General features: G+C 42.2%; 1 protein-coding gene across 3 annotated transcripts in view; it reads left to right on the forward strand.

Moving 5' to 3' along the window:
- itprid2 (ITPR interacting domain containing 2) overlaps positions 1-21,870 on the forward strand; it is a 138,317-nt gene that overhangs the window by 6,153 nt on the left and 110,294 nt on the right. For all 3 annotated transcript variants that reach the window (XM_078404038.1, XM_078404039.1, XM_078404040.1), the window contains one exon: positions 5,261-5,314. The gene's annotated coding sequence lies outside the window, so the exon portion shown is untranslated. The remainder of the gene's footprint in view (positions 1-5,260; positions 5,315-21,870) is intronic.

A 21,870-nucleotide genomic window follows, 5' to 3' on the forward strand; every position in this document is an offset into this window, starting at 1 on the left:
CTAGGACACCCAGATCTCGTTGAACTCCCCCTCCTCCTAACTTGACACCATTCAGATAATAATCTGCCTTTCTATTCTTACTTCCAAAGTGAATAACCTCACACTTATCTACATTAAACTGCATCTGCCATGTATCCGCCCACTCACACAACCTGTCCAAGTCACCCTGCAGCCTTATTGCATCTTCCTCACAATTCACACTACCCCCCAGCTTAGTATCATCTGCAAATTTGCTAATGGTACTTTTAATCCCTTCGTCTAAGTCATTAATGTATATCGTAAATAGCTGGGGTCCCAGCACCGAACCTTGCGGTACCCCACTGGTCACTGCCTGCCATTCCGAAAGGGTCCCATTTATCCCCACTCTTTGCTTTCTGTCTGTCAACCAATTTTCTATCCATGTCAGTACCCTACCCCCAATACCATGTGCCCTAATTTTGCCCACTAATCTCCTATGTGGGACCTTGTCGAAGGCTTTCTGAAAGTCGAGGTACACCACATCCACTGACTCTCCCCTGTCAATTTTCCTAGTTACATCCTCAAAAAATTCCAGTAGATTCATGCTGACTCGGAATGATCCTGTTACTGCTATCCAAATGCTCAGCAATTTCGTCTTTTATAATTGACTCCAGCATCTTCCCCACCACTGATGTCAGACTAACTGGTCTATAATTACCCGTTTTCTCTCTCCCTCCTTTCTTAAAAAGTGGGATAACATTTGCTATCCTCCAATCCACAGGAACTGATCCTGAATCTATAGAACATTGAAAAATGATCTCCAATGCTTCCACTATTTCTAGAGCCACCTCCTTAAGTACCCTGGGATGCAGACCATCAGGCCCTGGGGATTTATCAGCCTTCAGTCCCATCAGTCTACCCAAAACCATTTCCTGCCTAATGTGGATTTCCTTCAGTTCCTCCATCACCCTAGGTTCTCCGGCCCCTAGAACATTTGGGAGATTGTGTGTATCTTCCTCAGTGAAGACAGATCCAACCTCACGAAGCACTTCCCAATGGACGTGTGTGCCACTGCTTTGTATATTAAATGTAGAACAGTACAGCACAGAAACAGGGCCTTCGGCCCACAATTTCTGTACCATTAATCGTTAGTAGTAGTAGTATATTCATTAGTATATTCCTTTATTTGTCCCACACTGGGGAAATTTACAGTGTTACAGCAGCAAAGTGGATAGCAAGAGATCATACATTATAAATAAAAGTAAAGACAAGGATAAATTGTCATGTTTACTGTGTATTCCTTAACTGTTACTGTTGACTCGTCTGCTGGGAGCAGTGGAGTTGTGCAGTCTCACAGCAGCGGGAAGGAAGGACCTCCTATATCTCTCCTTCATGCACTTGGGGTGAAGGAGTCTGTCACTGAAGGAGCTACTCAGTGCAGTGACAGTGTCCTGCATGGGGTGGGAGTCGTTGTCCAGCATCGATGTTAACTTTGCCATCATCCTCCTCTCTCCCACCGCCTGTACTGGGTCCAGGGGGCAACCCAGGACAGAGCTGGCCTTCCTGACCAGCTTGTCAAGTCTCTTCCCCTCCGCCGCTGAGATGCTGCTGCTCCAGCAGACCACTCCATAGAAAATGGCTGATGTAACCACCGTGTTGTAGAAGGTCCTTAGGAGTGCCCCCGGCACTCCAAAGGACCTGAGTCTCCTCAGCAGATAAAGTCATAAAGTTTTGTACTTGTACTTGAGTGGTGACACCTTGCTCTTCTTGGAAACTGGTATTATAGATACATAGATACATAGAAAATAGGTGCAGGAGTAGGCCATTCGGCCCTTCGAGCCTGCACCGCCATTCAATATGATCATGGCTGATCATCCAGCTCATTAACCTGTACCTGCCTTCTCTCCATACCCCCGATCCCTTTAGCAAAAAGGGCCACATCTAACTCCCTCTTAAATATAGCCAATGAACTGGCCTCAACTACCTTCTGTGGCAGAGAATTCCACAGACTCACCACTCTGGTCCTCTTAAAGCAGGTGGGGACACCTGACCACAGTAGCGAGAGGTTGAAGATGTCTGTGAAAGCTCCAAACAGTTGATCTGCACAGGTTTTGAGAATGTGGCCAAGTAGATTATCAGAGCAAGACATTTTCCAAAAGTTCCTGATAAAGGAACTTTTGACATTGTCATTGTAATAATAATAATAATAATGCATTACATTTATATAGCGCTTTTCATACACTCAAAGACGCTTTACAGGGATTTAAAGAACATAGGGAAGTGAATAAATAGATAAATAAGTAAACAAACAGAGAAAGGAGACAGAAGGTGAGGTGACCTTCAGTGGTTGAAGGCAGTACTGAACAGGTGAGACTTCAGTGATGTTTTGAATGTGGTGAGTGAGGAGGAGTCTCTGACGGTTTGGGGTAGTGAGTTCCATAGGGTGGGAGCAGCGATGGAGAAAGCCCTGTCCCCCCAGGATCTGAGTTTGGTCCGGATGGGGGGGGGATAGGAGATTGGCAGCAGCAGAGCGGAGGGTGCAGGTGGGAGTGTGCCTGCGGAGGAGGTCAGTCAGGTAGGATGGGGCCAGGTTATGGAGGGCTTTGTAGGTCATGAGGAGGATTTTGTACTGGATTCTCTGGGAGCCAGTGGAGTTTGTAAAGGACGGGGGTGATATGGTCACGGATCAGGGTGTGGGTGGGTAGACGGGCAGCGGAGTTTTGAATGTATTGAAATTAACTGATGATTTTTGAGGGTGCGCCATAGAGGAGGCTGTTGCAGTAGTCCAGACGGGACGTGATGAAGGCGTGGATGAGGGTTTCTGCAGCTGTGGAGGATAGGGATGGACGGAGACGGGCAATGTTTTTGAGGTGGAAGAAGGCTGTCTTTGTGATGTGTTTGATGTGTTTGTCGAAGGAGAGGGTTTGATCAAAGATGATTCCAAGATTCCGGATGTGAGGGGAGGTGGATACTGGGAGACCATCAATATTGAGGATGAAGTTTTGGGTGGATTTGGTGAGCGTTTTTGGACCAATGATGATGATTTCAGATTTGTTGCAGTTGAGTTTGAGGAAATTTGATTGAAGCCAAGATTTTATTTCAGTGATGCAGTTTGTCAGTGTAGAGTGTGTGGTGGTGGAGATTGACTTGGTGGAGATGAGGAGCTGGATATCATCGGCGAAGCAGTGGAAGTTGAGACCATGACGGCGGATTAATTGACCAAGGGGGAACATGTAGAGGATGAAGAGGAGGGGGCCAAGGACTGAGCCTTGGGGGACACCTTGGGGGAGGAGAGGGGAGCGGTGGGGGATTTACAGTTGTTAATGGAGATGAACTGGTGCCTGTCAGAGAGGTAAGATATGAACCAGGATAGGGCTGTGCCGGTGATGTTAAAGGAGGTTTCAAGTCGGGTGAGGAGAATGGAGTGATTTATGGTGTCAAAGGCGGCGCTGAGGTCAAGTAGGATGAGGATGTTGAGGTTGCCAGCGTCGGAGGAGAGGAAAAGGTCGTTTGTGATTTTGAGGAGCGCAGTTTCAGTACAGTGGTTGGAGCGGAATCCGGATTGGAAAGTTTCATACAGGTTATTGGTAGAGAGGTGGTATTTGAGTTGGGAAGCTACAGCACGTTCCAAAACTTTGGACAGAAAGGGTAGGTTGGAGATTGGTCTGAAGTTGTTTGGGGTGTCAGGGTCGAGACCAGGTTTTTTCAGCAGCGATTTTGAGATCACATCACATTTTGAGCCAAGTAATGTTATAATGCCAAAAAGCATTCTTGCAACTTTTAAAATTTGAAGATAGACATAAATTGCTGGAGTAACTCAGCGGGGCAGGCAGCATCTCTGGATAGAAGGAATGGGTGACGTTTTGGGGTTGAGACCCTTCTTCAGATTGAGAGTCAGGGGAAAGGGAAACTAGAGATATGGAGGTGTGTAAACGACAGATCAAATATCCATTCCTTCTTTCCCGAGATGCTGCCTGACCTGTTGAGTTACTCCAGCATTTTGTGAATAGATCAAATATAAATGTTGCCTGTCCTGCTGAGTTACTCCAGCATTTTGTGTCTATCTTTGGTGTAAATCAGCACCTGCAGTTCCTTCCTACACTTTTTTAAAATTTGATGGTTTGTCAGTAAGCTTGTTAAATACACATTCAGAGATTTTATTTGCTTGAATGCAGAGGAGCATGAGATTTGCAAATGGAAAATATATGTGTAGAACTAAAGTGTATCTTTGCACTAAGTTGAACCAAACAATTGCAAAGGTGTAAAGATGGATTTTGCTTTGATACCTTTTTTGTACTTGAAATATATCCTGTTCCATGGTGGATACTGAGTGACCATCATTGCACACTGGAAAATCATACATTTCAATTTTTGTTCAAGTATACAAGTATCCCAAGGTTTGAAAATACTTGTGAGTGATGTAAAAGATCAAAACAATACTCTGTATTGGAATAAAACCTCGGCTCTCAGTGCTGCATTATTATGTGATTGTTTGGCAGTTCTTGTGAACTCTAATTCCAACCCTTAGCAAATCAGGCAGCATATGTTAGAAGAGGAACAGGGTTAACGTTTCATATTGACTTGTGTATGAAGGAACTGCAGATGCTGGTTTAAACCAAAGATAGACACAAAATGCTGGAGTAACTCAGCGGGACAGGCAGCATCTCTGGAGGGAAAGAATGGGTGATGTTTTGGGTCGAGACCCTTCTTCAGACATCGCCTTGCTGTATTATTGACTTGCTGCATATTGACGTCACATTTATGTACTAAAACTCTCGTTTGTTTGTTTATTTGTGATTGAACTACAGCCAAAACGGTACACGATAGCGTGACAATTTTAGGCCCACCTTACTCACCATTCTCACTTTAATGGTAAAGCAAGTAGTTTTATTGAAATCGGTGTTATATTTTTAAAGTTATTCACATTTTAAAGTTTAAATCTATCTCCTAGGGAGGAGGGAGGGGGGTGGGAGGAGGGTGGACAAAGGGGGGTTGAGGGGGAAAGGGAAGGGGAGGGAGGGGGAGGGGGAGGGGTGGGGAGGGAGGGGGGAGGAGAGGGTGCTGCACCAATGCAGGAGAGGTTTGGGCCCAACGGGTCCACTTGGTCTAGTTAACACTATTTGTGTCTCCATGGTTGCTGTATGATATGCTGAGTCTTACTGGGGTTTTTTTTGTTTTTATTTCGAGATATCATCAATTACAGTATTTTGCTTTTGGCTTGCTTGTGAACATCATGTTAAGCTTCACCAACTGATCCTCTTAGTGTACGCGTATTTTTATCTTAAATATATTAATTTTGCAGGCTTCCTGGGAAGTGCATCTCAAGGTCCAGAAACAGTTCTACACATCAGCTGAGGTATGTGGTTGGATTGCTCTCGAGTTGAGACACGTGACATGAGCTTGACCCATAGAAATTATTCATTAAATGTTAATTCTTCGTGTGATTGTCCATACATATATGGAAAAAATGTTTTTGTAGTCAATTTAAAAGATATACTTTGGGATTCTTATGATGGGTAAATAGTCTAAAAATGAAGAGTATAATAAAAAAGAAAATTATTGTAAGACACCATCAATGTGCTTAAAAAGGTTTAGTTTTAGTTCTGTTTACTGTTCCTTTACAAAAAACAATCTTTCAGTTTAAGGCAGCAATAAAGTTGACTCTCCGAAAATAGTAAATTTAAATTTATATATTTCCCATTCAATTAGAAAGGTTTGGTGGAAAACACTTAATTAAATATAAATGTTATTTTTGTATGTCAATTCTTGAGGTGAAATACTGGTGTGAATACTAGCAAGTTACTGTGCCATTGCATATTACTGGGAATGTTTTATTTGAGCCAGACTAGGATTTCACTTTAAAAGACAGCAATTACGCTTACTCTGTAATATCAGATAAGATGTTTAATAGTTAAAATTTGCTTGCCGTGAATTCGTGGGCGTGTGGCAGGAAAACATTTTTTTGAAGTAATTCAAAGAATGTGGGCTTTGCAGATTGATCCTCAATTGGTCTTGAGAAGGTGGTGGACAGTTACCATCGTGAACTTCTGCAGTCCTTGAGGTGTAAGTATATTGACAATGTTGTTAGGGAGGGAGTTCCAGGATATTGACTTGGCAATGATGAAGGATATATTTCCAAGATGTCACTCTATGACTCTATGGTGTGTGGTTTGGAGAGCATCTTCCAAGTGGTGGTGTTCCTCTGCTGTTGCTGCCTCTAGTTGGTAGTGGTCAGGGGCTTGAAGGTGTGCTCTAAGGAGTCTTGATCAGTTACAGCAGTGCATCTAGTAGATGTTACAAACTGCTGCTACTGGGCGTTGGCAGCGGAGTGATTGAATGGTTGGGTAGTTGGTGGAATTCATTGCCACACAAGGCTGTGGAGGCCAAGTCAATGGATATTTTTAAGGCAGAGATAGATAGATTCTTGATTAGAACAGGTGTCAGGGGTTCTGGGGAGAAGGCAGGAGAATGGGGTTTGGAGGGAGAGATAGATCAGCCATAATTGAATGGCAGAGTAGACTTGATGGGCCAGATGGCCTAATTCTGCTCCTGTCACTTATGAACTTTCTTATGAACTTAGACGGGATGCCTATCAAGCAGGTTGCTATGTCCTGTATGGTGTTAAAGCTGCACTCGTTCAGGCAAGTGGAGAATATTCCATCACAGTCCTGACTTGAGCCTTGTAGACGATGGACAAGCATTTGGGGAGTTAGAAGATGTTATATGCCACACTGTACATGGCTGCTCCAGTTTAGATGGTCTTGTTGCCACACTGTACATGGCTGCTCCAGTTTAGATGTTCTCATTGCCACACTGTACATGGCTGCTCCAGTTTAGATGTTCTCATTGCCACACTGTACATGGCTGCTCCAGTTTAGATGTTCTCATTGCCACACTGTACATGGCTGCTCCAGTTTAGATGGTCTTGTTGCCACACTGTACATGGCTGCTCCAGTTTAGATGTTCTCATTGCCACACTGTACATGGCTGCTCCAGTTTAGATTCTGGTCATTAGTAACTCCAGAATATTGAGGTGAAACATTCAGCGATGATAATGCCATTGAAAGTAAAGAGGGGATTTCAGGGATTTTCTCTTGTTGGATGTCGTCAATGCCTGGCACATGTGTGGCATGAATCTTACTTGCCATGTCTCAGTCCAGACCCCAGTATTGTCCAGGTGTTTCTGCATTTGGATAAGGATTGCTTCATCATCTGTGGAGTCAGGAATGGTGCTGCACATTGTGCAATCATCAGCGAACATCCCTACCTCTAACCGTACGATTGAAGGGGAGTCATTGATGAAGCAGCTGATGATAGTTGGGCCTAGTACACCACCATAAGGAATTCCTATTGAGGTGTCCTTTAGCTGAAGTGATTGATCCCCAACCACAGGGAACCAAATTCCTTTGTTAGACACAAAATGCTGTGGAATAACTCAGCGGGTCAGGCAACATATCTGGAGAAAAATGCAAAGGTGCGTTTTGAGTTGTGTCCGTTCATCAGTCTGAAGATGGGTCCCGACCTGAAATTATATCTATCTATTTTTTTCCAGAGATGCTGCCTGACTCTCTGAGTTACTCCAGCATTTTGTGTCTATCGTTAGTGTCAACCAGCATCTGCAGTTCTTGTTGCTACACTATTCCACTTTACTTTGTCAGGTATGATCCATCAGTGGAGGATTTTCCCTGATTCCCATTGACTCCGGTTAGCTCGAGCTCTTTGATATCAGACGTCAAGGGCAGTTACTTTCATTTCATCTTTTGTGTTGAGCTCTTTTGGTTATGTTTGTATCAGGGCTGCAATGAGGTCAGGAGCTGTGCGATCTTGGCAGAAGCCAAACTGAGTTTCTGTGAGCATGTTGTCACTATGCAAGTGCTGCTTATAGCACTATCAATTATCCCTCCGTCACAGTACTGACGATCAAGAATAGACTAATAGGGCAGTAACTGGCCGGGTTGGATTTGTTGTGTTTCCTGTGGACAAGACATACCTGGGCAATTTTCCATGTTGTCGGGTCGAAGCCAGAGTTGTAGCTGTATTGGAGCAGCTTGGCCAAGGACATATTAACTCATTAGGATGAACACATGTTTCCTGACTCTTGTTCCAGGAAACAATTTAGGTAGCTTTAGGCTTTGAAAATTTCCAACAGATTTAATACTAAAACAATAACATACTTTATTTATTATGAAATACTCATTTCTCTGTGTTTTCATTAGAAATGATTTATATCTGCATCAATGTATATTTATAGAGCACCTTCACAAAACAATCAAGCTGCAATGCCTATCTTATGGGGGGGAAAAATATTCAAATTTATGTTACTTATTATTTCCGTAATAGATCTGATGGTATGAATGAGGAAGTTCCATCTTTTTCTTCCTTAATTATTTTGTGATAAATATTTTACATTCTAACTGGTTGTCGCTCTTGAAATTCAGGTCATCTGATTTACATGTATAACTTACCATTTCCTTGTTGGTAAACCTATCTCAGTTTTTTTGATTCTGGGAAAGAATGAAGGGTGTGACTCATTTGCTGTTTTTTGTGCACTGATGCATCTACTGAAAGCAATAAATGTCAAAGGTACAGGTATGTAAGACATGGAAGAATGTCTTTAGTTAAACATTACAATGTATAAATGATGTTTATTTTAAGTGCAGAGCTTATAGGTTTGGTTAAAATCGCCTTCTTTAATAAATCATCTGTTTGTAACATTGTTGTTTGATCAACCAGGTTTAAAATTGGGTTTCAGTTTGTTTTAAATCTCTGAATAAAACTTGTGGGATATTCATCTTATTGATTAGAACTGGCTGCAAAGATTACATTTCATAATTTTTGATTCCATTGTTAATTGCAACATAACTTCAATTTTTTTAAAGTAATCACCTCGTGGCACAATGCATTCCAACTTTTCAAATCTTTATTTCGATAGATCTATAAATTCGGTAGTATGAACACGTAACTTGTCAGATTTAGTTTTCTGTGTGGAGACCGCTATTTTCAAGGAAGAGTGAAGCCATTTCCATATCACCATTTAATGTGAATATAGACACAAAATGTCTATCTTCAGTTTAAACCAGCATCAGCACTTCCTTCCTACACATCGCTGTTTAATGTTATGGACAGCTAAAACCTACTTCATAAGGTGAACAGTTCGGGTCATGTGAGATCTTGGAATGGAATACTTTATTGTCACATGCGACAAGGCACAGTGAAATTCTTTGCTTGCATACCCAATGTGTACAAACATTGTGTCTTCCCCAGTTCTGAACAAGGCTCTAGGCCCTAAAGAATTAACTGTTTCTCTTTCCACAGCTGCTGCAAAGTCCAAGTCAGCAAGGCTTAATTCTAATGTGCTAAGTCAATTATGCTGTGAGCCAATTGTACTTTTTTTTAATGCCCTGACATTTAAAATCTAGAAATAATTTATTGGCTATGCCATTTGTCATATTTGTCAAGAAGTTTGTAGTTTGCTGCCTTTTTAATCTTGCAGATTATTTAGTAAATATGGTTAAAGGCAGAGATATGCTAGAAGACATTTCATATCTTGTTACTTTGTAGTTTTCAAACACCGTCAGCATTAGTTGTTTATAGTGACACACCAGTGCACATTAAAAAAAAGAATGGATTAAGTTAATCCTTCCCAGAAAAAGAAATCTGATATCGATTTATCAACAAAATAACTAAGAAAAAGAACTGTCCACATTGGAATTAATTACAGCCTGAGGAGATAAAATGGAGTCAAATTCTAGGGCCTGGGAGTGGTCAAAGAACATGGGTAAAGTGGATCAAAGTCCAAAACTCTAAAATCACAAAGATTTGAGCACTGAAAATGTTAAAAGTTAATGGGCTTTACTGTAACTACACCAACGCAAGTTGCATTAGTTGAGGCACGTAAGCAGTTTTAACAGAGAGTGAAAACAATTTGGTTCACATCAGTTTATTGATTTTCCCATTGGGAATTCTACTGACTCTTCAGAGCTTGCCAAATGGAACTGAACAGATTGTTTCGGGTTTATTGTGAAGGTTCTGTTTGTGATTTTGGTTTTATTGGGATAGAAACTTTTTTTTGTGCATGTTGGTGACCTAGGCATAAGGATGTTCACAACTGTGCTAGTTTTCCCTTAAAGTCTTTGTGCAAACGTATTTCATCATTCCCAAACAATGTAGCAGACACTCCTGAAGATGATTAGTCCATGCTGGTAATGTGGTCAGTATTGGGTTGGAGTAATGCAGGCAGCTTCCAGTAAAGTAGTACAATATATATCCCAGAAATTAATGCAGTTGATGTAATTTCCACTTAAAATTCAATTAAATTTGGTGCTAATTTGACCGATTTCAGGCAAATTCCACCAGGCTTGGCAAAAGCTCCAATGTTTTAATAATTGTTGATGGTTATTTTGCTGTATCTTCAGTCAAATATTTTTTTCTGTGGATTTAGACTAAATGGTTTATTGTAGCGACCATAGGGATTGGCCCTGAGAGTCGAACCCTCGGATTGGCCAGCAAGGTCACATGGTGGTGCGACCATAGGGATTGGTCCTGAGAGTCGAACCCGCTGATTGGCCAGCAAGGTCACGTGGTGGTTTTGGGGCCCAAAACCAGGCAGTGGGAAGAGAACTTCGATGTGAACAGTTTGAGTTAATGGTTGTCTGTAATCTCGTTTGTTATCCTTTGTAATTGAATATTGCTGCCGCAATAAACTTCTTTAACAAAGTACAAGCCTCCAGACTCGCCATATTATACATATTATGGCCTGGCTGCAATTACTATTTTCAGTAATTATTAAATAAAATTGAAATCCCTACTATTGATATTGCTTGTGCCATTTCCCTTTTTGCATCAGCCTTTCATTTTATATTTACACTAGTTTTTGATCACACACATGCATTTTTCTGTGTAGTCATTGTTTCAGACCTTTTGAGCACCATTTTTGTGAGGAAACCCTCAACATCATTTGCTGTTGCTGCCAAAAAGAGGCAGGTTCAAAAATCCCCATCTATTAATCCATATCTGAATTGGGCAGTTGGTTTGGGAAGTTTGTCATTTCCTCCTCCTTGTTTCTCTCTGATTCCCAGGGGCATACTATACAATTGATAGACTAGTTCTTGCCGTCCAAACCCATTGCCTTGGTGCCTCTGTTGCATGCATTGGACTTATACCTCGTAATTGTGTTCTGGATACAGATACATATACAGATAATGTTCAGCAAATTTAGCCAGAATATTTCAGCTCCCTTTATTTTCAGCTCCCGATTTTTGCTTGGGTTACTTTTAATTTGTTGGATAGTTTCATTGAAGGATAATCAACAAATAGATCTTCTAATGCGCTGATATTTTTGTAAAATTATAAACCTGTTATTTTTGATTGGTATGAAAGACTTAGGGAGAGTTTCTTCCCAGCTGTTATCCAGCAACTAAATCAGCCTACCACAACAAGAGAGAGCAGTACTGAACCACTATCTACCTCATTGGAGACCCTCAGACTATCTTTGATCGGACTTTACTGGCTTTATCTTGCACTAAACGTTATTCACGTTATTCCCTTTATCATGTATCTGTACACTATGAATGGCTTCAGTCTGAAGAAGGGTCTCGACCCAAAACGTCACCCATTCCTTCTCTCCTGAGATGCTGCCTGACCTGCTGAGTTACTCCAGCATTTTGTGAATAAATACCTTCGATTTGTACCAGCATCTGCAGTTATTTTCTTACACTATGAATGGCTTGATTGTTTGCATTGTCTCTCCACTGACTGGTTAGTACACAACAAAAGCTTTTCACTACCTCAGTACACAATGAACTAAACTAAACTGATTGGTACCTTGGATACATTTGTAGGTTGTTTCAGTATTTAAAAATGCTTGCAAATTTGCACCAAATTTTAGCCGAAGTAGATTATTTGCATTGCCCTATTGTTCTATCCGAGTTGACTGAATAGGTTGAATGAGGATTTTACTTTCTGGTAAATGTGGCTCATTCTGCTCTTCCAGGCAGACAGTGAAACGTAAAATCTGAGGTACTTGCCCTTCCTAATGTTAAGTACAAACATACGCAATGTAGCAGATATTGAGGTAGGCAGGCTAGATTTATCTCATCTTTGGAGAGCACGTCAATCCTTTATCTGGAAAGGAAATCCTGTTCTTAGATTGATGTAATCCTTTAACCTACGTCGATTAGTGGTGGACCTTGGTATCATGGGGAAGGTAATTTGACTTTATTGTCATGTGACAGGTGTTGATTTTAAAGCAAATGGTAACATTTTGTCAGCATGTATATTAATAATAATAATAATAATCCATTTATTTTATATAGCGCCTTATCACATGCTCAAAGCGCTTTACAAAAACAATTAACATAGAAACAAACAGACAAACTATCCTGACGGAAAAGCGGCGAATACACAACGCCAGCGTCCTCTCACGTCAGGGTCCGGCAGTAGACATTAAAAAGCACAAGACACACAGATATAATTTTTTACACAAACAGCCATCACAGTGATTGCTCTAGGCATACCCTCACTGTGATGGAAGGCAAAGTCTTATCTCCTCCTCATTCTTCTCCCGTGGTGCCACGAGGTGATCGAGGCTCCCAACTTTTTGAAGCCCCCACCGGGCGATGGAAAGTCCCAGGGCCGAGCCGAGCAGGCCGATGAAAGTCCTGAGCCCCCACCGGGCGATGGAAAGTGCTGCGGCCAGGCCACGCAGTGCGATGAAGGGCCTGCGGGCAGGTTGATCGTACCTCGCGCTTCGGGGCGGTCGAAGCTGCTACGGCTGGAGCTCCCAAAAGCCGGTCGCCAGCCAGGGACCTGCGAACTCCCGATGTTGCGGTCTGCAGGGCCCACGGCCGAAGCCTCCGAGATGGTAAGTCCAGGCCCTGCGACCGGAGTCTTTGAGGTCGATCCCAGCTGGAGGCCGTCGACTCCACGATGTTAGGCCGTAGCACGAACGGAGATACGACACGGTAAAGGTCGCATCTCCGTTGAGGAGGAGATTTGAAAAAAGGTTTCCCCCAACCCTCCCTACATACACAGAATTAAAAATAAAACAAAACGTACATTTAACAACGACAATGACAAAAAAACACAAAAAAAAACGGAGAGACTGCCGGTGAGCCGCAGCTGCAGAACACAGCCACGCCCCCTACTTTATTAGAGGTGAGAAATGAGAGTGCGGCTATCTTTGGTGCAACAAAACGTCAGTGTGATCACTATCAATGCTACTCGGGGCCCACTACAAAAAATCACAATGTTGGTCATCATCCAGGGTTATACAATGCTATGGAGGATCTGTAGATGCTGGTTTAAACTGAAGATAGACACACAAAGCTGGAGTAACTCAACGGGTCAGACAGCAGCTCTGGAGAAAAGGAATAGGTGACGACCCTTTCTCCAGAGATGCTGTCTGATACACTGTTAGGTCAATTTTCACCCAGAAGCAGTAATTGTGTGATTTCTGATGGGACCTGCTTTAATTCAATGCAGCTCCCAACAATTAGCAGCAATGAGAAGGACACCAGCCTTTATAGGTGCCAACCTATGCTTGCCATTGTGTAGAAATACATTTGATTCCTTTACAGGATATATCACAGTGATCTGCACACCACGGTTTAAACCTGTGTCAGATAATCTTTTCCTCAGATTGAATGAAATGTCTGTTTGAGGAGTCTGATGAACGGGCATGAGAACAACATGGTTTGCTAATGGAGCCAGTGGGAATGTGCACATGGACAGGACTCTGATGAATAGTCATTAACCTAAAGCAATAACTTTCTTTTTCGTTCCGTAACTGTTGCTTGACCTGCTGAGTATTTCGAGCATTTTCTGTTTTTATTTCAGTTCCAGCAAATGTGATTTAAAAAATATATATATTTTTGCTTTATGAAGGTTTGAAGAATTGTTTGTGGAGCTTGTGGCCACGTCAATAATTAACCCTCCATCAACAGATAAACACTGTTTCTTCCTCTTATCTTCGACAGTGCCTTGGGATCAAGGATATTGTGCTTGCATTCCGGTTTCAAAGGTGATTAATGAGGCCAATGTAGGAACTGTAGATTCATTTGCAGATGGGACAAAAGGTGCCAGATGTGATAGATGGGCAGGGAGTTATTGAGGTAATGCCCACCTTCTGCCATTTATTCTTGGTTTCTGTTTGCTTCTGATGCATGATCTTAAGGTTCCCAATACCATCCTGAATACTCCTTCTCCACATTAGGTAGTCGTGAGTTGCTGATTCCCAAGAGATAGTGGGGATGTTGCAATTTTTCCAAAGACTCCGAGTACGTCCATGATTTTTTTCCTTTGTCAGATAATCTCTTCCACGTATCATAGATTGAAATGACTGTTTCAGGAGTCTGATGATGGGCATGAGAACAACATGGTTTGGTAATGGAGCTAGTTGAGTGCCAGTAGAGTTTGTAATTGGAGATATTTGCTCCACTTATAGTGGGAGTCACCACAGTTAAAGTGGACCTTGAAATTTTGGCTTCCAGATCTTCAAACAGTAAGCCACTGGCTGTGCAAGGATATTGAAGGTGATGGTAAATCTCATCATTGCTACCTCTCGAGATATGGAAGTAGTCCATGTTTTCCAGTATCTGGGTGTGATACTTTATTATCAGAGGATGGTGTGTAGAAGAGGCAGATTGATAGAAGACTTTTGTTTTGCAGACAATGACCATAAAGCCTATCTTGTTGTACACTTAAACATTTGCGTTGACGATGATTTCACCCAGAGAGTTGTGAATTTGTGGAATTCTCTGCCACAGAGGGCAGTGGAGGCCAAATCACTGGATGGGTTTAAGAGAGAGTTGGATAGAGCTCTAGGGGCTAGTGGAATCGAGGGATATGGGGAGAAGGCAGGCACGGGTTATTGATTATGGACAATCAGCTATGATTGCAATGAATGGCGGCGCTGGCTCAAAGGGCCGAATGGCCTCCTCCTGCACCTATTTTCTATGTTTCTATGATGGCTTGGAGCTTGGTTTTTGATCATGTTCAAACATCATTATGAGGTTGAGGTGATCTTGGACATGGAGGTCGACTGCAATCCCACAGGAAGTTTGTTGAAGCTGGAGTGCAGCATCATGGCAAGTATGATTGCTGCAAAACCTTTCTTAATGACATGGTCTTGCTTGACATCAAGCAGAGATTGACTGTGGTGGACCTGTTGGCTAGGTTCATGTCTTAAAGACAAAGACAAATTTTGCTAGGCAATTGAAATTAAGGAGGTAGCTCGATATTTGCTCCCAATTGGTGGCAGAAAAGTGCCAAGAGCCAGCATAAAAGGCCATGGCGTTGGTTCTGAAGTGCCTAGAGCCAGCATAAAAGGCCATGGCCTTGGTTCTGAAGTGCCTAGAGCCAGCATAAAAGGCCACGGCGTTGGTTCTGAAGTGCCTAGAGCCAGCATAAAAGGCCATGGCCTTGGTTCTGAAGTGCCTAGTGCCAGCATAAAAGGCCACGGCGTTGGTTCTGAAGTGCCTAGAGCCAGCATAAAAGGCCACGGCGTTGGTTCTGAAGTGCCTAGTGCCAGCATAAAAGGCCACGGCCTTGGTTCTGAAGTGCCTAGTGCCAGCATAAAAGGCCACGGCGTTGGTTCTGAAGTGCCTAGTGCCAGCATAAAAGGCCACGGCCTTGGTTCTGAAGTGCCTAGTGCCAGCATAAAAGGCCACGGCGTTGGTTCTGAAGTGCCTAGAGCCAGCATAAAAGGCCACGGCCTTGGTTCTGAAGTGCCTAGTGCCAGCATAAAAGGCCACGGCGTTGGTTCTGAAGTGCCTAGTGCCAGCATAAAAGGCCACGGCCTTGGTTCTGAAGTGCCTAGTGCCAGCATAAAAGGCCACGGCGTTGGTTCTGAAGTGCCTAGAGCCAGCATAAAAGGCCACGGCCTTGGTTCTGAAGTGCCTAGTGCCAGCATAAAAGGCCACGGCGTTGGTTCTGAAGTGCCTAGAGCCAGCATAAAAGGCCACGGCCTTGGTTCTGAAGTGCCAAGAGCCAGCATAAAAGGCCACGGCGTTGGTTCTGAAGTGCCTAGAGCCAGCATAAAAGGCCATGGCCTTGGTTCTGAAGAAAAACCTAGATTATAAATCTGTTATTTTTGATCACCCGATCATTTAGGAAAAGGCTACTCTTCATAATATGCTCTTTAGAACAATTTTAAAGGCATCTACAGGCACCATGTAAAAGCACATTATTTGAAAGGGACTTTAAGTAGACCCTAAGCTCATGTGAGAATCTGAGAGACATATCTGTGAAGCCAAGCCTTTGGAGTCTGAAGCTCCAAGTGTGAGTGTATTTCTGTGGATTCAAGTTATTTGATGTCTTTCATACATAACTTTTTTTTCAAAAATGTAATTGCGAATCTTGTTAACAATGGTGTCTTTGATGTTTGTATCGAAATGAATGTTTATGCCAAAGAATATGCCGGATTAGAGATATTTTAGAATGCCTCGAGCAGTCAGATTTGTAGTATCTTTCTACTGCTTGCCACACAATACATCATATTGTGAACAACAAATAATTAAGTTCTAAACTTTAAATTTACTGGAGAAAAAATATCAGCCTACTCTACAAGTCGGACAAAAATACCGTAACCTGGGGGTGCTATACAGTGCCATATTGTTTGGGACAAAGACCCATCATTTATTTATTTGCCTCTATACTCCACAATTTGAGATTTGTAATACAAAAAATCAAAGTGGTTAAAGTGCACATTGTCAGATTTTATTAAAGGGTATTTTTAAACATTTTGGTTGCACCATGTAGAAATTACAGCTGTGTTTATACATAGTCCCCCCATTTCAGGGCACCATAATGTTTGGGACACAGCAATGTCATGCTCAGGTGTGTTTAAATGCCTCCTTAATGCAGGTATAATAATAATAATAATAATAATAATAATAATAAGCATTTATTTTATATAGCGCCTTACCAGGAGCTCAAAGCGCTTTACAGAAACAATCATAACATAAAAACAAACAGACAAACTATCCTGTCTGTTATAAGAGAGTTATAAGGTATAAGGTATAAAGTATATATAAGGTATAAGGTATAAGAGAGCTCTCAGCACCTTGTCTTTCCTCCAGTATATCCATCACCTTTGGAAACTTTTATTGCTGTTTATCAACATGAGGACCAAAGTTGTGCCAATGAAAGTCAAAGAAGCCACTATGAGACTGAGAAACAAGAATAAAACTGTTCGAGACATCAGCCAAACCTTAGGCTTACCAAAATCAACTGTTTGGAACATCATTAAGAAGAAAGAGAGCACTGGTGAGCTTACTAATCACAAAGGGACTGGCAGGCCAAGGAAGACCTCCAAAACTGATGACAGAAGACTTCAGTGTGAAGACTTCCATTTATAAAAGCAATAAATGTCCTTTTATTCTGAGGCTTTGGCCTCCGGTCCTAGACTCTCCCGCTAGTGTAAACATTCTCCCCGTATCCACTCTATCCAGGCCTTGTCCACGTGCCCCTCTCATTGGTATAGCTTGTGACAGCTGGGGTACTGAGCATACATCACTGCTGCACCCCACACTCACTGCCTCCTCACCTGAAAATGTTCTGTTTGTCCCTAATGTTTACTGTCCATTGTCCAATCTTCAATCTATGGTTGAATATGACAGCCATACCATGTGTTGAATCACCATTTCTGTGGCAGCTTCTTGAAAAATCTTAAAACTCTAATATAGCACCATGGCAAAACATGTGATACAGTTAGTGTCCTTCAAATGCTGTATGGTATTACCGGAATGTATGCAAAAACAAACAGATTCACGGTACCCAGGTACACGTGACACCAAAGTATCATTGAGAAAATGCTGAAGCAGGTTTTCTTATGCAGAACCGGTTTTCGTACGAATGTTGTACTCTAGATACAGGCTGCAGTTTGTGGACATCAAGAAAGCACAAATGAATCTCTCCCAAGTGACATCAAAAGTGCACTGCATTCCTTTTGGCTCCATTTTTCTGTGCCAGTGGACAGCATGCCTACTGTGCTTGTATGTACTGATGAAACAGGTCAAGCCTCCAGAAATGTGTCATGCAGGCAGAATGGACACTATTGTGTCTAATAGTCACTCATGTAAAGCACAAAAGTATTGTGCTATTCAAGAGAATCCAGATGACATAATGTTGCTGTCAGCGGGGAGATGGTGGAAATAATAGATGATGAGGGGTCTTTAATACCGGGTTAAATACCGGTTGATTAGTGCGGGTGTCAGGGGTTTTGGGGAGAATGGGGTTAGGAGGGAGAGATCGATCAGACATGATTGAATTGCGGAGTAGACTTGATGGACCGAATGGCCTGGTTCTGCTCCTATCACTTATGACCTCATGACCTTATGAGGGTGTGGTGTAAATAACGAGAGTGAATGAGAACCGAGGGGAGAAACACTGAACTGAATTTCTGCCTCTAACTGGACCTGCCAGATTTAGAACGCAGAAGCAGCTGGAAATCTGAAATATAAAAGAATTGTGGAAATTCTCAGCAGGTCAAAAAGCATCATGAGAGAGAGAGAAATGGAGTTAAAGTTGCAGGGGATCATATTGCATCAGAACTGCCCCGGAAAGCAAGAAATTTCAGAGCATTATAGATGTAGCCTAGTCCATCACACAGACCAGATTTCCTGCCATTGACTACATCTACACTTCATGCTGCCTCAGGCAACAGTCAATATAATCCAAGATGCCCTACCCTGGTCATTCCTTTTCCCTGCTCCTGTCCGGCAGAAGGTACAGCAGCTTGAAAGCACACACGATTGAGTCCAGAGGGCTATAACATATCTGAATGGAAATTGAGATGCTGTTCCTCAAGCTTGTGTTGGTCTCAGTTGGAACAATGCAGATAGTTAAAGACCATAAGATTATAGTGGGACTGGGATAGAGAATTAAAGTGGCAGGTTTTTGGTAGCCCAGGAAAACCCATGTGTAATGAATAGATGTGTCTGTTCTGATGATAACACTATCCAGACCAGTACTTCTCGGATGTATTCTGTACGTCTTGTCAGTGGCTTCCCTTGTGCCATTATTAAGGCTTCCTTTGTGTTTGAAGAAGGGTCCCAACTTGAAACGTTATCTATCCATTTTCTCCAGAGATACTGCCTGACCTGCTGAGTTACTACAACATTTTGTGTCTCTCCCTTGTGCCACAGTTGGGGTAGACATTCACCTGTTCTTGTCTCCTTTCTCCTACTCAATGCAAGAATGGGCCTTCTCTTTATCTTCGACATTCACCCCACCAACCCTCACATTTAATGGATCTGCCTTTTGGAATGTCGGCCACCTTCATCGGGGAACCAAGTATCTCTTCATTTTCTTCCTCTTTTCCTCCCCTTTAATCAATTTGATGAGATTGTTCACAACGTGATTTGTAGGTTCACTCTTCCATCAGCATCATCGCCAACTCTGTTTCTCAAGGCACCTTCCCATGTGGCCAGACAAGATACAACGCCTGCTCCTGTACCTCCTCCCATCATCCAGTGCATGATTGATCCCCTCTCCACTGACAGAATGTAAACCATTCTCATACCCGCTTTACTGGATGAATCATTAATGATTGGAAGTTGGCCTCTGAGCATTCACAAGTGCGATCAATGGCTCGTGTCAGAGTGACCAGTGTTTCAGAGTAGAGGTGATGTAGGTTAAACAGTTGTGTCGGAAGGAACTGCAGATGCTGGTTTACATCAAAGATAGACTCAAAATGCTGGAATAAGTTAGCAGGACGGGCAGCATCTCTGGAGAGAAGGAATGGGTAACGTTTCGGGTCCCAGCATTTTGTGTCTACCCATTCCTTCTCTCCAGAGATGCTGCCTGTCCCGCTGAGTTACTCCAGCATTTTGTGTCTACCTTAGGTTAAACAGTCTCCCATTTGCCACCTCAGCAAAAACCTCATTAGAAGTAAGCTGTGTCATTGAGGCATGGATGATTTGAGAAAAATGATCAAGAGTCAAGAATATTTCATTGTCATTGGTACCGAAATGGAACAATGAAGTTCTTGCTTGCAGCAGCATAAACGTCTGTAAACACAGTACTCAATGGATAACACAATTAAAAAGCAGCAAAAAAGAAGTCCAATAAAGAAATAAAAATATTAGTGCAAAAGAAAACAAAATCTGAAGTCTCAAGCGCAACCAAGATAGTTTGAGGTTTTGTTGGTGTTTGTAGTGTTCAAGAAACCGATGGTTTAGTTTTAGTTTTCAGGTTTTAAACAGCGTGGAAACTGGCCCACGCGGTCCGCACCAACCAGCGATCCCCGCACATTAACACAGGGACAATTTACACTTATACCAAGTGTACAAATCCAAGCCAATTAACCTGTACGGAGCCAATACAACCTGCATGGTTGTTGGGAAGATGCTGTTCTTGAGCCTATACCTATGAGTGTTCCTATACCTTCCCATATTCCTGATTTATATACCTTTATCCATATGGCAGGACTGAAATGAGAGCATAGCAATGGTGGTGTGTCCTTTTTGAGGCACTGCCCCCTCTAGATCCTTACGATGGCGGGAGGTCAGGCAATAATGCAGCTGGTTAACAGCAATCTGCATGGAATTCAGCACTGTTGTGGATCTCGTGCTTAAAATGACAATCACTCTAAATGGATTCTGTGTTTTGTTTGTGTACTCTTCCAAACAGTCATTTGAATCGAGTCCAACTGCACTGTCAAAAACTTTTCCCATTGCTCACTAATTTTATACTGATAACCTTTCATCGCTGATTCACCAACCAAGAAAGTTGTTTCCCTCTTCACTATTATTAAAATTTCTTCACAATTTAAAAACATCTGTTCTAGTTTTTTATAGCCATCTGTGCTTTGCTGGGAATATCCCAACATTTTAAATGAATCAGTTTCTTATTCTTGGCATCATCTGTGTACATCCATGCTAGAGATAGTGGCTTGAATATCCTTCACAAAATTAAGCAGTCAAAACTGCCCATTCCACACAAAATTTGGCGCAACTAAAGTTTTGTACATATTCATTTTGCTTTTTTTTTAAAATGGTGCAGAAATCCAAGAGAACCTGGAAGCAATCACTGAATATAACCATTGGTGCATTGCTGTTGTGTTTTGGAATAGAGACCAATAAAGAGTCTCTGTGAACTGTTCATTTGCAGCAATTTTGGAAATGTAACACTGGGTAAAATGGGTTTAGTATTTATTATTTTAGATTTAGAGATACGGCGCAGAAACAGGCCCTTCGGCCTACCGGGCCCGCGCCGCCCAGCGATCCCCGCACACTAACACTATCCTACACCCACTAGGGACAATTTTTACATTTGCCCAGCCAATTAACCTACATACCTGTACGTCATGCTACACATCCAATGTATATATCTGCACTCCTCCAATTTTAATCACTTTTGCATCCTTCCCCCCATTGCAACCTTCCTGCAGCGTGAAGGTTTTTGCTGCAACCTTCCCCCCATTGACGAACTGTACACTGCAAGGGCCAGGAAGCGAGCGGGAAAGATCATCTCTGACCCCTCTCACGCTGGGCATGAACTCTTTGAAGTACTTCCCTCTGGAAGGCGACTCCGGACTGTCAAAGCCGCCACAGCCAGACATAAAAACAGCTTTTTTTCCCATGAGCAGTAGCTCCATTCAACAACTAAAAGTCTGTAGCCTCCTTTTGCTCTGGTATTTTATTTAATTCTTCACATGTTTAAACTATAATGTTTTATTCTTAATGTTTTAATGTTTTACGTTTTATTCTTAATTGTTTACTGTATGTCGTGTTGTTACTTGCGAGCAAAGCACCAAGCACACATACTTGACTAATAAAATTTATTCAAAATTTATTCAATTCAATTCATCCATGATTTGTTCTGTGCTTTTGTTTGCTCCTTAACTTCTAGAATTCCCTCCAGAAGTGTTTTCCCCCTGCTTTTCTTCCTTTGAGAATTCTGTAAAACCTT

This window comes from Rhinoraja longicauda, chromosome 8 (genome assembly GCF_053455715.1).
Source record: "Rhinoraja longicauda isolate Sanriku21f chromosome 8, sRhiLon1.1, whole genome shotgun sequence".
Lineage (NCBI taxonomy): Eukaryota > Metazoa > Chordata > Chondrichthyes > Rajiformes > Arhynchobatidae > Rhinoraja > Rhinoraja longicauda.